Source organism: Populus trichocarpa, chromosome 2 (genome assembly GCF_000002775.5).
Source record: "Populus trichocarpa isolate Nisqually-1 chromosome 2, P.trichocarpa_v4.1, whole genome shotgun sequence".
Lineage (NCBI taxonomy): Eukaryota > Viridiplantae > Streptophyta > Magnoliopsida > Malpighiales > Salicaceae > Populus > Populus trichocarpa.
Window position 1 is genome coordinate 14835977 of NC_037286.2, and position 13146 is coordinate 14849122.

The following is a 13146-nucleotide window of genomic DNA, read 5'->3' on the forward strand; positions in this document are numbered from 1 at the left end:
AAATCAATTAATACTTTTGACTTAATAGAACAAATTGAACCCAAGTATGTATTGGGTCTCATTACTTATTAGCCAAAAAGAAACTTCATATCTTCATCTTCCTTAATTTGAACGAATCAATAAAAAATTCAAACCCAAACATCAACAATTAATAAAGAGTAAAAACAGCACCCACAACTTCCTTCTATTGCAGATTGTAAAATGAATAACCTAATCGGATCGCAAAACTCAGTAAATCACCCCTATTCGAACCTTTCACCACCCTTAAAATCCATGACACTAGTCCTCACAAACCCCAACACAGAGCCTATAATCATTGGTGGTCGAATGAAACCTAAACCACGAACAAATTTATAGTCAAATATCAATTACTAAACAAATTTCTTTTGGTGGGAAAAGATTTTACACTACCAGAAATTCACCTAAAACCAACGGAATAATTCTTTCAGTAACTTGTAGTGATAATTACTGACAACATTACAGATGGAATAGATAGAATTTGAAAAAAAAAAGTGGTTCGATGATGTAGAAGTTTTTGTGGGCGATTTTACCGATGGACTCACCGAGGGATTTAAAACAGGATCTTCATACAGTGATGTGACCAATTCACTATCAGAATGCCTGACGAAACCACCGACATAATAAGTCCGTCGATGATTCCATCAGCAAAAGTTAATATATCACCACTCTGCCGACTGTTTACTCCACTATTTCTCCTTCTTCTTCCCCATCCCAACTCTCCTCTCCCAAACTGCAAACAACCACCCCTCCAAAAAAATCCCTCTCTTCTCAACACAAGTCATATTTCTTTAAGTTTTGTGGTCACAACATCCGTGTTTTGATTTATTGTGGATTTTATCATTTTTTGTAAGTAAATCTATCTTTTTTAATTTTAACATTTAAATGTCAATTTTATTATTTTTTTAGTATATGTATTTTGTTAGTGTATATATGTACATGTTTTATTGTTATTTCTCAAACAAACTTGTAGTATGAATGTATAATGTTGTACTTGTTATGGTTTGTTTTAGATTTTGTAAAATTGTATTTGTTTGTAAATTGTTGAAACTTTGTTGAATTACCGAATTACATGTGTTGTGGTGAAATAATTAATAGCTTGTTTAACAGCTCCGTTTTAATTTTTATCAATGCTATTACGGAGTTGTAATTTTCGTAAATTGATATGTATAAATTTATAAATAGCTTGATAATTGATAATGAATATTATGAGAAGTTTTAATTAGTTTGTTGGATAATCTTGAGGTAAACTAATATTCTTGCAAATTTATTTACCTAACATAGTTAATTAATATATGTTGTCATCATAATTTTATAGAGGTTCGATAGAAGTCATGGATGATCGTTCATGGATGTATCGAGATTCACCCCAAGGATTGTGAAGGATGAATTATTGTAACGGGGTTTAGGGTTTTATTAATTTCACAACATCTATTCCCAGAAATTTTACTGGAGGCAGTATTAGGTGTCCATGCAGGAAGTGTTAAAATAAAAAGTATCTGCATCCAGATATTGTAATGATGCATCTTCTATACAAAGGGTTCATGGAGGATTACATGTGTTGGTATGCATACAGAGAATTATTTGTTCGTAATAAGAGCATGGGAGAAAGGGTTGTTGGTTCAACTTCTAGTGCTAGCAACGTGCATGAAGTTGCAAATGAGAACAGTAATCCTTATGTGCACGTTTGTCGGCATTTCGCAGAGAGATACATAAATATTTACTGGAAATGCCACAATCACCGACGACTCTATAGACGGATACAACCTGTCAGCATTTCACAGAGAGTTGCAAAAATATTTACTAGAAATGCCACAATCACCGACGAATCTACAGACGGATACATTCTGTCGGCATTATACAAAGAGTTGCAAAAATATTTACTGTAAATGCCATCATCATCGACGTCCCTACAGAAGAATATCGTCTGTCGGTATTTGTCGGCGCAATTCACAATTATCGACAAAACTTACCGACGGATAGTGCAAATTTCAAAGGGCGGGTATTAATGCATCTATGACTGCGTGCATTTGCCGACGGACTGTGAAAATTCTGGAGGGTCATCTAAAATTTTTAGTGCGAAATTCAAAATTTACCAACGGATTTTGGAAATTACACCGACGGAATAATTAAAAATAATATTATTTAAATAGTCCATCGGTAAAATTGCACTATAAATCCCAGCAACCGCCCCTTCAGTTTATTTTTTATCTGCTTCGTTTGAGAGAGAGTTCTCTTATTTTCGTTTTTTTCCTCTCATTTCTTTCAAAGCTTTTGTTTTTCTAGCTTGTAATCTCTAGTTCAATCTTCATCAAATTAAAAGGTATGTATTTCTATTTAATATGTTTAATGATTTTTTTTTATTTTTTCTTTGTTTTAGTTATTGTTGTATTTTTATTGTGTTTTTTGTTTTGGTGTATTTTTATAATGTAGATAAAGTCTTGAAATACACACATTATTAAGGTAAGAATTTTTTATTCCTAAAGTCTATAGTTTTTTTTTTAATTTGTTCAATATATTTTATTAGTTGTTTTGCCATATTAATTGAATACTTTGTTGAATTTTAATTGTTATTGTTGAATTTTCCTTGTAAATAGTAATTGAATATATAGGATTCAATTTAATTATTTTATCTCAATTTACTCTATTATTGCATGGTATGTGTTTAATTATTTGCATTAATTTTAATTGTTATTTGTATTGATGTTAGGTTATATATAAAATTTTTGAATGCGGTCAATTGGTTGTGCCTATTGTTAATATTTGCAGGTTTGAAAACTTTGGGTAGTCTCCAGTATGGGGGAGGTGCTGCCGAATATTTTTTTAATAATCGAATTTAATTGTGAAATTATTCGTATAAAATTATGTAGATGCGTAGAACGAAATCAACAGCTTGTCACTCACATATGGTCGCAACTAGTTCTTCTAGCAGTGAGGATGATATGTCCTTAGGTGTCGATCAAGAAGAGGCACTTGCGCCAACTCGCGATGCTACCTCTTCCAGCGCGGTTTCACAGCGCAGAGGCGGTGTGCCTTCACAACGAAATCAAATCACCACAAGTACGAGGCACATTTGAAGGACGACCTTTCAATGTAAGTTTGTTTTGGTTTTAGTTTTTTTTAATTATAATATAATTTATGAACAACTAATCAATATTTCATGAATTTAATTTATTTTCAGGTTCACAAACATTCAGGTTGCCCGAGTAATATCATCGGCGTTTAAATTGTCGATGGAGATTTCATCATTTCAATGGAGGCAGGTTTCCAGACATCCTGAATGAAGACCTTATATCGATGCATGGTTTGACAAATTTGAGGTTGGTGTTTATTTCTAATTTCTAGCTTATTTTTAATAAATTATTTATACACAACACAAATTCGACTAAGACAGCGCGTTTGACAATGCTGTGAGGAGGGTGTGGGAAAATCATGTGGCAACTAGGTAGCATCGAAAACAATACGATATTTTATTTTTAATTTGTCACTATGGAAGTAGGTTGCGTGATTTTTGGTACGAAGCACAAAAAAAGGCAAAAAAAAAAACGCGAGAGATAACGGTCTCCAAGGCTGAAATAACATGGCGAGTTGGAGGGATTTCAAACCGCTATACATCCTGGGAGATATATGGTTGCAATATATTAAGCACGTGATGTTTGAATGGTTCACACGACGCTCATAGTCCAGTGCTGGCAGCCGGAATCGGTAAATTCATGGTTCGGTGACAACGCACACCGGCGGCTCTGTTCTGTTTGTTGCACATGTGAAACGGATAGTAAGATTAATTTAAATAAAATATATCATTAATTAATTTGTTGTTACTTAATTAATTTTTTTTTCTTAGAGGCTACGTCTCTTGGACGTGAGTCGAGCCCAATGGAGCTGTTTGTAGAGACGCACGTGTAGAGTGAAGACCACCAAAAGGGAGTGCAACACTTCATGGTATGTTCGTTGAACCATTTTATTTCGTAAGTTATTATTTTTCTTGAATTGAATATGATGATTTCTTTTTTTATTTTCAAGAGACCTATAATAGCCGGTTGAGGGAGAGATATGGGGACGATCCTTCAACCCATCCGGATTTCGATCTGGATTTGTGAATGGAGGTATGATCGTCCGGTGGACCCGATAAAAATCAGGTGTACGAACTCTCCAACAGTACGACCGAGAACTTACAGGCGACCCGTAATGTCTCAACCGTCGGGAGATTTCAATTAATATCGAGCACCTAGTCTGAGGAGTTCATGGCCTTGAAACAACAATACGGTCAACTCTCGACGGATTATCAACACCTCCACCAAATGATCATAGACATTAGATCAAAGATGGGTGATGATATATGTACGCCTCTTTTTTGGCCGTTTCGTCCCGGAAACGACCAGCCTCCACCACCCTTCTCCTCCCGCTCCCGCTCCCGCTCCCGCTCCGTCATTGTTCTAGTTTAATTTTTTTTGGAAACACATTAAATTTGTTATGAATATTATTTAACTTTGTTTTTATATTTTTGATGTTTTATACAATTTTATTTACATAATTGGTTTTTTTACTATTAATTTATATTATTTATTCTAATTTAAAAAAAAACATTATTGATAGATTTTCGGACGGAGTGTTTCCGTCGGTATTTTACAGAGAGTTGAAAAATATTTACTGCAAATGCTATAATCACCGACGTTTTCATCGACGGATGCCATCCGTCGGTATTTCACCGAGAGTTGAAAGATATTTACTTTGTATGCCACTATCACCGACATAATATTTCCAACGAGAATTTTTTTTTGTGCGCATTTTCCGTTTGGAAAACCATCGGTGAATTTTTTTTCCGACAGTCTTACCGACGGAATGGAAAATTACCGATGAAAGACATGCTGACGTACACTTTCTGTTGGTGATGTAGTCGGTAAAAATTTTACCGACGATGTCTGAAACTCATACGATGAATTCGGTCCGTCGGTAAAACTATGTAATCTTACAATTGCCATTTTTAATTATTAGCATGTTGACAAACTAAGAATTTTCTGAAAATGCGATGAAACAAGAGGAATAAAAGGTATCTTTTCGTTATGAGAAAGATGAGGAAAGCGTTGGATTTAGGGTTTCTCATATGTTTTAGGTTTTTTTCAAGGTCATAGAGGATGTGTTGTTTCGGTAAAAGAGAAGGAACACATAGTATATCGACAAGAGCAATAGGAAATTTTTTAAAGATGATCAATGGGGCATGGCATATTGTAGAATTTAAAATAAAAAAAATGAAAATGAAAAATAGAATTGACGTGGAACTAAAGGTTGAGAAACAGAAAGGAGACATGTAAGGTGATATAACCTAAGACTTGCAAAAATAATATTTTAAAGGAAATAGTAGCTAGCTAGCTATTTCACCCGTGTTTTATTGCGAGTTAAATAAATTTTTATTTCAACATAAAAAATAAAGATAATAGTAGTTTATACATGTTTTTTGAGATAAACAAATCCCAATCATAAATTTAAAAGTTGATGTGAGTATTTAATTAAATAAATTGAGAATTATTCGTATAACCAACACAAAATAGAAAGCTCAATTCCTAACCAAACAAAATATTTTTTATTTAACTATATGATAAGAAAAATAGACACTAGCAAAACTAAGAACCAAATAAATATTAGGACGTTTGTTTGAGATCACGATAAATCTACAAATATCAAACCAAGATAAATTGCGTTGCCCAACTAAAAATCAAGAAAATATAAAAGGATGAAAAGATTCAATTGTGAATGATCAAATTGAAAAAAAAATAAAAAAAAAATAAGGAAAGAAAGGCCCAGGTGCTCGTGGACCTGGGGTAGCCCACATGTCTGGGCCTGTTGATCTTTTTTTTTTGTTTTTTGGGGTGAACAACAAATTCTTTTGAAAAAAATAGCAGGCTACATGTCACATGCTGATGCAGATAACACATCACTTGCTTTGCATAGATTGCAGCAACATCCAAAGGCTGTTGGGAAGTCGAGGCGAGGGTGTTTTACATCTAAAAGATTCATTTTCAAGCATTTATTTGAACCAAAAACACTTGAAACACTTTAAAGACCTAAATAAACTCGCTTAAGCCTTCAAATATCCTAAAAAAATGTCCAAAAAAACAACTAATCGACCTGTTATCCAAAAACTTTCCCAAGTTCATATATGATTTTTAAGCTATTTGAAGCGAAATAAACCTTATTGAAGCTCTTGTCATTAAGTGGAACATGTAGACACCAAGATTAATCATTTTGGTAGTTGTAATCATTGTCAATTGATTTTTTTTTATTAGTGAAATCTGGTAACTTTCTCTCTCTTACCTCAAACTTGAGACACAAAAAAAGAAGAAGAGAGAAATGAAGTTTTGAACCAAAAATGAACCTTGAAAAAAATTAAAGACACAAAAATAGGTTTGTTGCAAATTAAGAGGATCAAAGTAATCTTTTCTAGTCAATTTTAAAATGACCATCTATTTTCTCATTCCTTTTCATATTGGTCTATTGTCTTTCAATTCTACTATTCCTTAAGAAATTAGAAGCAATTGACTTTTAATTTGATCATAGAAGGATGCAATTGATAAGAAAAAAAGTCTAATCACTAAAATGAAAAAATTTATTGTGGGAGTCCACAATGAATTGTGAGGAGAGCTATAGTGATGTGGAGAACAATATTTCCCTATACCTCTTAGTATTTTGTTAATATTAGGATTTTTAGTTAAGACCCTAACAATTTCCTTGAAAGTATTATGAAAATCTCAAAATTAACCCTTATATGTATTAAAAAAGAAAGAAAAAAAGAGTTGAGGGGTTTTAAGAAATAATAAAAATTACAAAAATACCCAATCATTAGATGTTCAAGAATTAACGTTAAGAAATAAAAAAAAACAATTTTAAATGAAAAAGAAAATGCTCAAAGAAGTGGGTGTAGGAATAAATATTATTTACCAATCATTATTCCAAACCTTTATATTTCCTTTCTTTTTAAAATTAGCCCTCGCACGTATAATTTTTACATATTTCACTTCACCAATATAACCTAGTAATCCAAGTTCTTTTTCGAATCATTTCCTAGTTTAGGTCTGAGAACTACAATAAATATAACTTTATTTTGTATGAAAACATCACCACCCTAGGGTTGGCTATTAGAGAGAGAAAAAACAAGTAAAGTTGACGTGGAAAGAAAATATAAAAAAGAGAGGAAAAACCTCTCTTTGTTAGTTTATATATGATTAGGAACAACAATGAATTTACATCACTTTAATAGTTCAACTCCTTTACACAATTGAATTGCTCAAACTCCATACTCCATGGCATTACTTGACTTTTTTAATTGTTAAATTAATAGTATTTAACTAGCTGTATTATGAAAAAAACTTGATTTTTTTCTTGTAAAAAAATTATGCTTAGGTTTTGCAAAGGCGTTCCAAAGAAGAAAGACAAATTTATGACTCGGGTTATAAGCCTGACTGGGTCAAATGGGTCAATAGGTAATGACAATAGATAAACCAAATTAAAAAAAATGATTACAATAACCTGAAAAAAAAATATTTTTCTCAATAAAAGATGAATGATGTAGCTCAATTCCCAGCCCATTAAATACGGAAATGACAAAATTGGGTAAAAAAATGATCTAAAAAATTAGTTTGAGTCATCAACTCTAGTTAGTATAAAAAACTTGTAACCTCGTTAATCAAAGTCAAGCTAACTTAGGTCGTCTTACCAAACTCGTAATCTAGATTATAAGATTACGATAATCTTATATAAAAAAATAATGAAAATCATAAAGCTTATTTAAAAAAAAAAAATCAATGTTAGCCTATGTTAACTTTCAAACATGTGACGCAGGTCATTAGACTAGAAGCACCATATTTAAAAAAAAACCATAAAAATCAATTTCAAATCATTCAAGAATAAAATTGGAAAGAGAAAATTATAAAAAAAAGAATCAAAATAAAAAATAACAATTCAAAAACTAAGGATAAAAAAAAAAAATTAGCTAGGCAATATATTCTAACCTACCTTTCCAAATTCCCTTTCACTTTCTCACCTTTCACTTTCTTATTTCTAAGGTTTCCATATTCTTATACTTCTTAGACATGATGCAAATAAAACACAGGTCTCTGCGAAGTTATAAGAATTTGAACGAAGCTCCTCTATCTGCACTGGACTTTTTTCAGCAGCATTGTCAAACAAATCATTTGATACTGCAATTATCATATCATTTATTTCTTGTACATTCTTAGTAGCTTCTGGGAAAAATCTTGGTTATAGTGATTTAGGAGTTAGGCAGATGAAGATGAGAACAAAATATAATGCCTAAACCTCGAGTCTATGACCGTAGTTTGAACACAACTCAGGTGGCATATATATAAATCTTCTCTGGCCTTACAAAACTATTTCGATATGCAATTAGAGTTATGGACAAAATCTTAGAAAGTGTGCAAGCCCTTGGTACTGCTCGATAACAATTTTCTTCACTGTTATGAAACTTGGAAACTATGGAATCCTTGGAATCTCTTATGATGCAATGAAAGGTCCTAATCACAGGCAAGTTTCAAAGAAAAGCTTTTTTTGCTTTGACTTAAGGCATTCAATGCCGTGTTTGGTTGGCAAGAAATCTTTTGATTTTCCATGGGTAGTTAAAAAACGACATCCTCAGATGAAAAACTGATGGGTAGTTAAAAAACAACATCAGAGAGCCAGGATTTCAGATGAAACACAATTTTTTTTCCTTTTCTATCCAACATCCTCTGCCTCATGGTAAAAGAATCACCACTAGCACCACCATCCTCAGCATCAGTTACGTGATAGAAAGGTCCTCTATTCGCAGCTTCCTCTTCTCTATTGCGACTTTCTTTTCCTCTTTCTCATTTGTCTGTTTAGCACCTCTCTCCCATCCCTTTCTTCTTTTGGCTCGGATTATTAAATAAGAAGAAGAACTTGATCACACCTCTACCAACGTGATCTTCACCCTCTCTTAGCCTTTTTTCTTCTCTGATGCGTCTTAATTACTCTTCTCAATATTTTGTTTGTTATGTGCTTCTCCTATCTCTTCTCCCAAAAGCCAGAATGGCCACAATGACCAAAAACCAAAAAAACCCTTCAACACACCCCGATTCTTTAGTAGATAAAAGGTAAAAACGTAACCACACTGTTATAATCTACAATGTTAATGAGTCTTTGTCCACAATAATATCACCACGCCTCTTAGTTTATTTGTTAATTTGATCATGCCTCAAGGATATCATTTTATGCTTGCCACGTACGAACTTCCGGGTTGGAGGTCGGCACTCGGCTGGGGGAACATGATTCTCGACCCCATATAGGCACATGGCTAAATGAATTTGGGAGCTAGGCAGAGTCAGAGTGATGTGCCCAGAATAATAAAATTAAATCTCCTCCTCAGAAACGAAAATTAAGGTGTAATCAATACTGTAGCACAATAAAAATATCCCCTTTCTTTCTAGAAAAAAACCTCCCTTGAGAACAAAGTCCAATGGATTCACGTCCACCTACAAACCTAACTGGACCACAAGTTCGGTAGGGTGAAAAGCATATATGAAAGATGAGGCTGGGTTTGGTTTTGTTACGTTACGTTATGTAAACAGCACTGGAGTTTGTAGCTGAGTGCTTGTATGCATGTTAATTAAAGGTTAACTACTGTGTAGCGAAATATCTTGAGATCACGAGGCTTAGTCGCGTATTCACAACGTTAATTTTTATCACTTTGAGCATTCAATCTTGACCTCAACATTGCCTAATGATTTTAATATCATCTTTATATTCACACTCAATTAATTAAGCAGATGATGATGCACTGGAAGCTTGATCATCAGTCTCGACTTCTTTGAATATTGGAGACTGAACGTGCAGGCAAAGATGGATGCCCTGATGGCTGGGTCATTGTTTAATGCTAATTAGACATGTAAAGATAGTCTCTTTTACTGGGGTATATAGCTGTTGTTCTTGAGCTCCAGCTACCTCAATGGGGCGCCGCTTTCTTTTACTTTGGCTCCCATCTCTTTGTTGAAAGCTAAGCTGATTACTGTTGATAAAAATCGATGAAGAAGACTGCAGCAAGAAGGATGAAGAAGTTGCAGAAATTCTGTTAAAACAGTTAAGAAGGCAGTTAAAACCGTTATTTCTGTTTTTCTGTTTTTACTGTTACAAAACTGATTGTAAATCAGTTTTACGTGAGATGATCTTGATTCCTAAAATAAAGGAATCAGTTACATGAATTAAGTATAAAAGCAAGGCTACAGAATTGAAAAGTAATAAGAAAAAATACAGAACTTCTTCATTAAACTTCTCTGCACATTCAAGCTTTATTTCTTCTATCATATTCTTCTTCTTCTTCTTCAACAAAATACCAGAAATCAAACATGGTATCAGAGCAGCAAACTGATTCCTGAGAGGGGCGTAGACTGTGAAAAAGAGATTGATTAAACTGTTAATTACTCAAAAATGGTAGGATCAAGCTCAGCTGGAGGAGACTTAAGAACTCCACAGTTCAATGGCACGAATTATGATTTTTGGGCTGTAAAAATGGAAACTGTCCTCATAGCACTCGATCTATGGGAAGTAGTTGAAGATGGAATGAAGTCTCATCAAGCACCTGAGATTGCAGGAGGATCAGGCGATGAAGAGAGTGAGGCTGATCAAATTATATTGCATGCATCCACGACATCCAGAGAAGAAAAAATCAAGAATGCAAAGGCTTTAAGCCTCATACAAGGAGCATTAACAGATGATCTATTCCCACGTATAAGAAATGAGAAAACTGCAAAAGGAGCATGGGACATCTTGAGCAGAGAATTCAGAGGAGATAAAAAGGTTAGAGCTGTGAAACTTCAAGGAGTAAGAGCAGACTTTGAATATTTGAGAATGACAGAAAGTGAAAGCTTAGATGGTTATCTAGCTAAATTCTTTGCAACTATAAACAACCTAAAATCATTAGGTGAAGATGTATCAGAAAACAGAATTGTGCAGAAATTGTTAATGAGTTTAAGCAGAAGATATAAATCCATTGTGTCTATAATTGAAGAGACACGTGATCTTGAAGTTCTAAGAGCAGAAGAAGTCATTGCTTCTGTTAAAGTATATGATAAGAGGGAGGATCTGCATGATGAAAGGGATAAGCTAAGAGGAACAGAAAAAGCCTTTAGCAGTTTTAAAATTGGAAACAATCAAGCTTACAATTCTCACAAGAGTTTCCAAGGCAGACCTACACAAAAATGGCAACCACAAGACAGGAGGGGATCAAACTGGAATCCAAACAGAACTCTGAATTACAGTAACTCAAACTGGAATAACACTAGTGGTGGGAGCAGTCAAGCAGGAGAAAAACCACAGTGTCAAGTTTGTCAAAAACATCATTTTGGATTGTGCAGGCACAAAGGAAAACCAAGATGTGGAAGATGCAATCGTTTTGGCCATATTACAAAAGATTGTGAAAGTCAGAATCACAAACAACTTGCAAATTATGCTAAAGAAGAAGGAGTCATCACTGGAACCATGTTCTATGCTTGCCATGCTGCAAGTTTGCAAGACAAAAAGATATGGTTTGTGGATAGTGCCTGCAGCAATCACATGACTTCTCAAGAATCTGAATTAATCAACATTGATAGATCAGTAACATGCAAAGTGAAGATGGGCTCAGGAGACCTTGTACAAGCTACTGGAAAAGGTACATTGGTTGTGGAAACTCAGCATGGGAAGAGATACATAAAAGAAGTGTTGCTTGTTCCCGGATTGGATGAAAACTTACTAAGTGTAGGGCAGATGATGGAGCATGGCTATTACATTCTGTTTGGAGGTAACAAGGCAGTAATATTTGATGATGAAAGCCTCAACAATGTTATAGCAATAGTAATCATGGGAGGAAATCGATGCTTTCCACTTTCACTTGAAAGTATTACACCTGCAGCAAGGAAAGCTTCAGTGACTGAGGATTCCTGGATATGGCATAGGAGACTTGGACACTTGAACTTTGCCAGCATGAAGAAGATGCAGCAGAAAGAGATGGTGTGTGGACTTCCTGCTCTGACTGAAGTAGAAGATGTTTGTGCAGGCTGTGCATCAGGCAAACATCACAGGGAGAAATTCATCAAAGAGCAAGTGTGGAGAGCAAGCAATCCACTGGAATTGATCCACACTGATCTGTGTGGACCAATGCAGAATGACTCTGTGGGAGGAAACAGATACTTCATCACATTCATTGATGATTACTCAAGAATGTGCTGGGTATACTTTCTCAGAAATAAATCTGGTGCACTGAATGTATTCAAGAAATTCAAAGCATTCGTTGAGCTGCAAAGTGGACACAAATTGAAGAAGCTAAGAAGTGACAGAGGAGGAGAATATACTTCCAAAGAATTTGAAGAATTCTGTGAGAAGCAAGGAATGGAGAGGCAATTGACAGTTGCATACTCCCCTCAACAGAATGGAGTTGCAGAAAGGAGAAACAGAACAATTTGTGAGATGGGGAGATCTATGCTGATAGAGAAAGGAATGCCAGTAACCTTCTGGGCAGAAGCTGTTAATACAGTTGTGTATATACAGAACAGATGTTATACAACATCTGTTGCAGAAAAGACTCCTTTTGAAGCCTTCACGGGAAGGAAGCCAGGAGTCAAGCATTTGAAGGTGTTCGGTTGCTTGTGTTATACACATATCCCAGCATCACTAAGGCAGAAATGGGATAGCAAAGCTGGAAAGGGAGTGTTTGTTGGATATGGCAGCTGTGAAAAAGGGTATAGGATATATGATCTGAAAACTGAGAAGATTGTTCTCTCAAGAAGTGTGATTTTCAGTGAAGATAAAGCATGGAATTGGAAGGGAAAACTGATGAACCAAATCCACTTGTCCTTCAATCATGAAGGAGGTATAATTGAAGGTGAGAATCTTGAGGAACACACTTCTGAAATTCAACCCGACAATGTTGAACATTGCAATCAAAATCCTGTAGTTGAAGAGTCAGCTAAGAAGATTGATAGTGTTAACAGTCAACAATCTTCACCAAGCTCTACTCCAGTGAAACTGAAAACCTTGGAAGACATATATGCAAGGTGTCACATGTGCATCATAGAACCCGAGAATTATCAAGAGGCTGCTGGGGATAAAGCCTGGCAGGAGGCT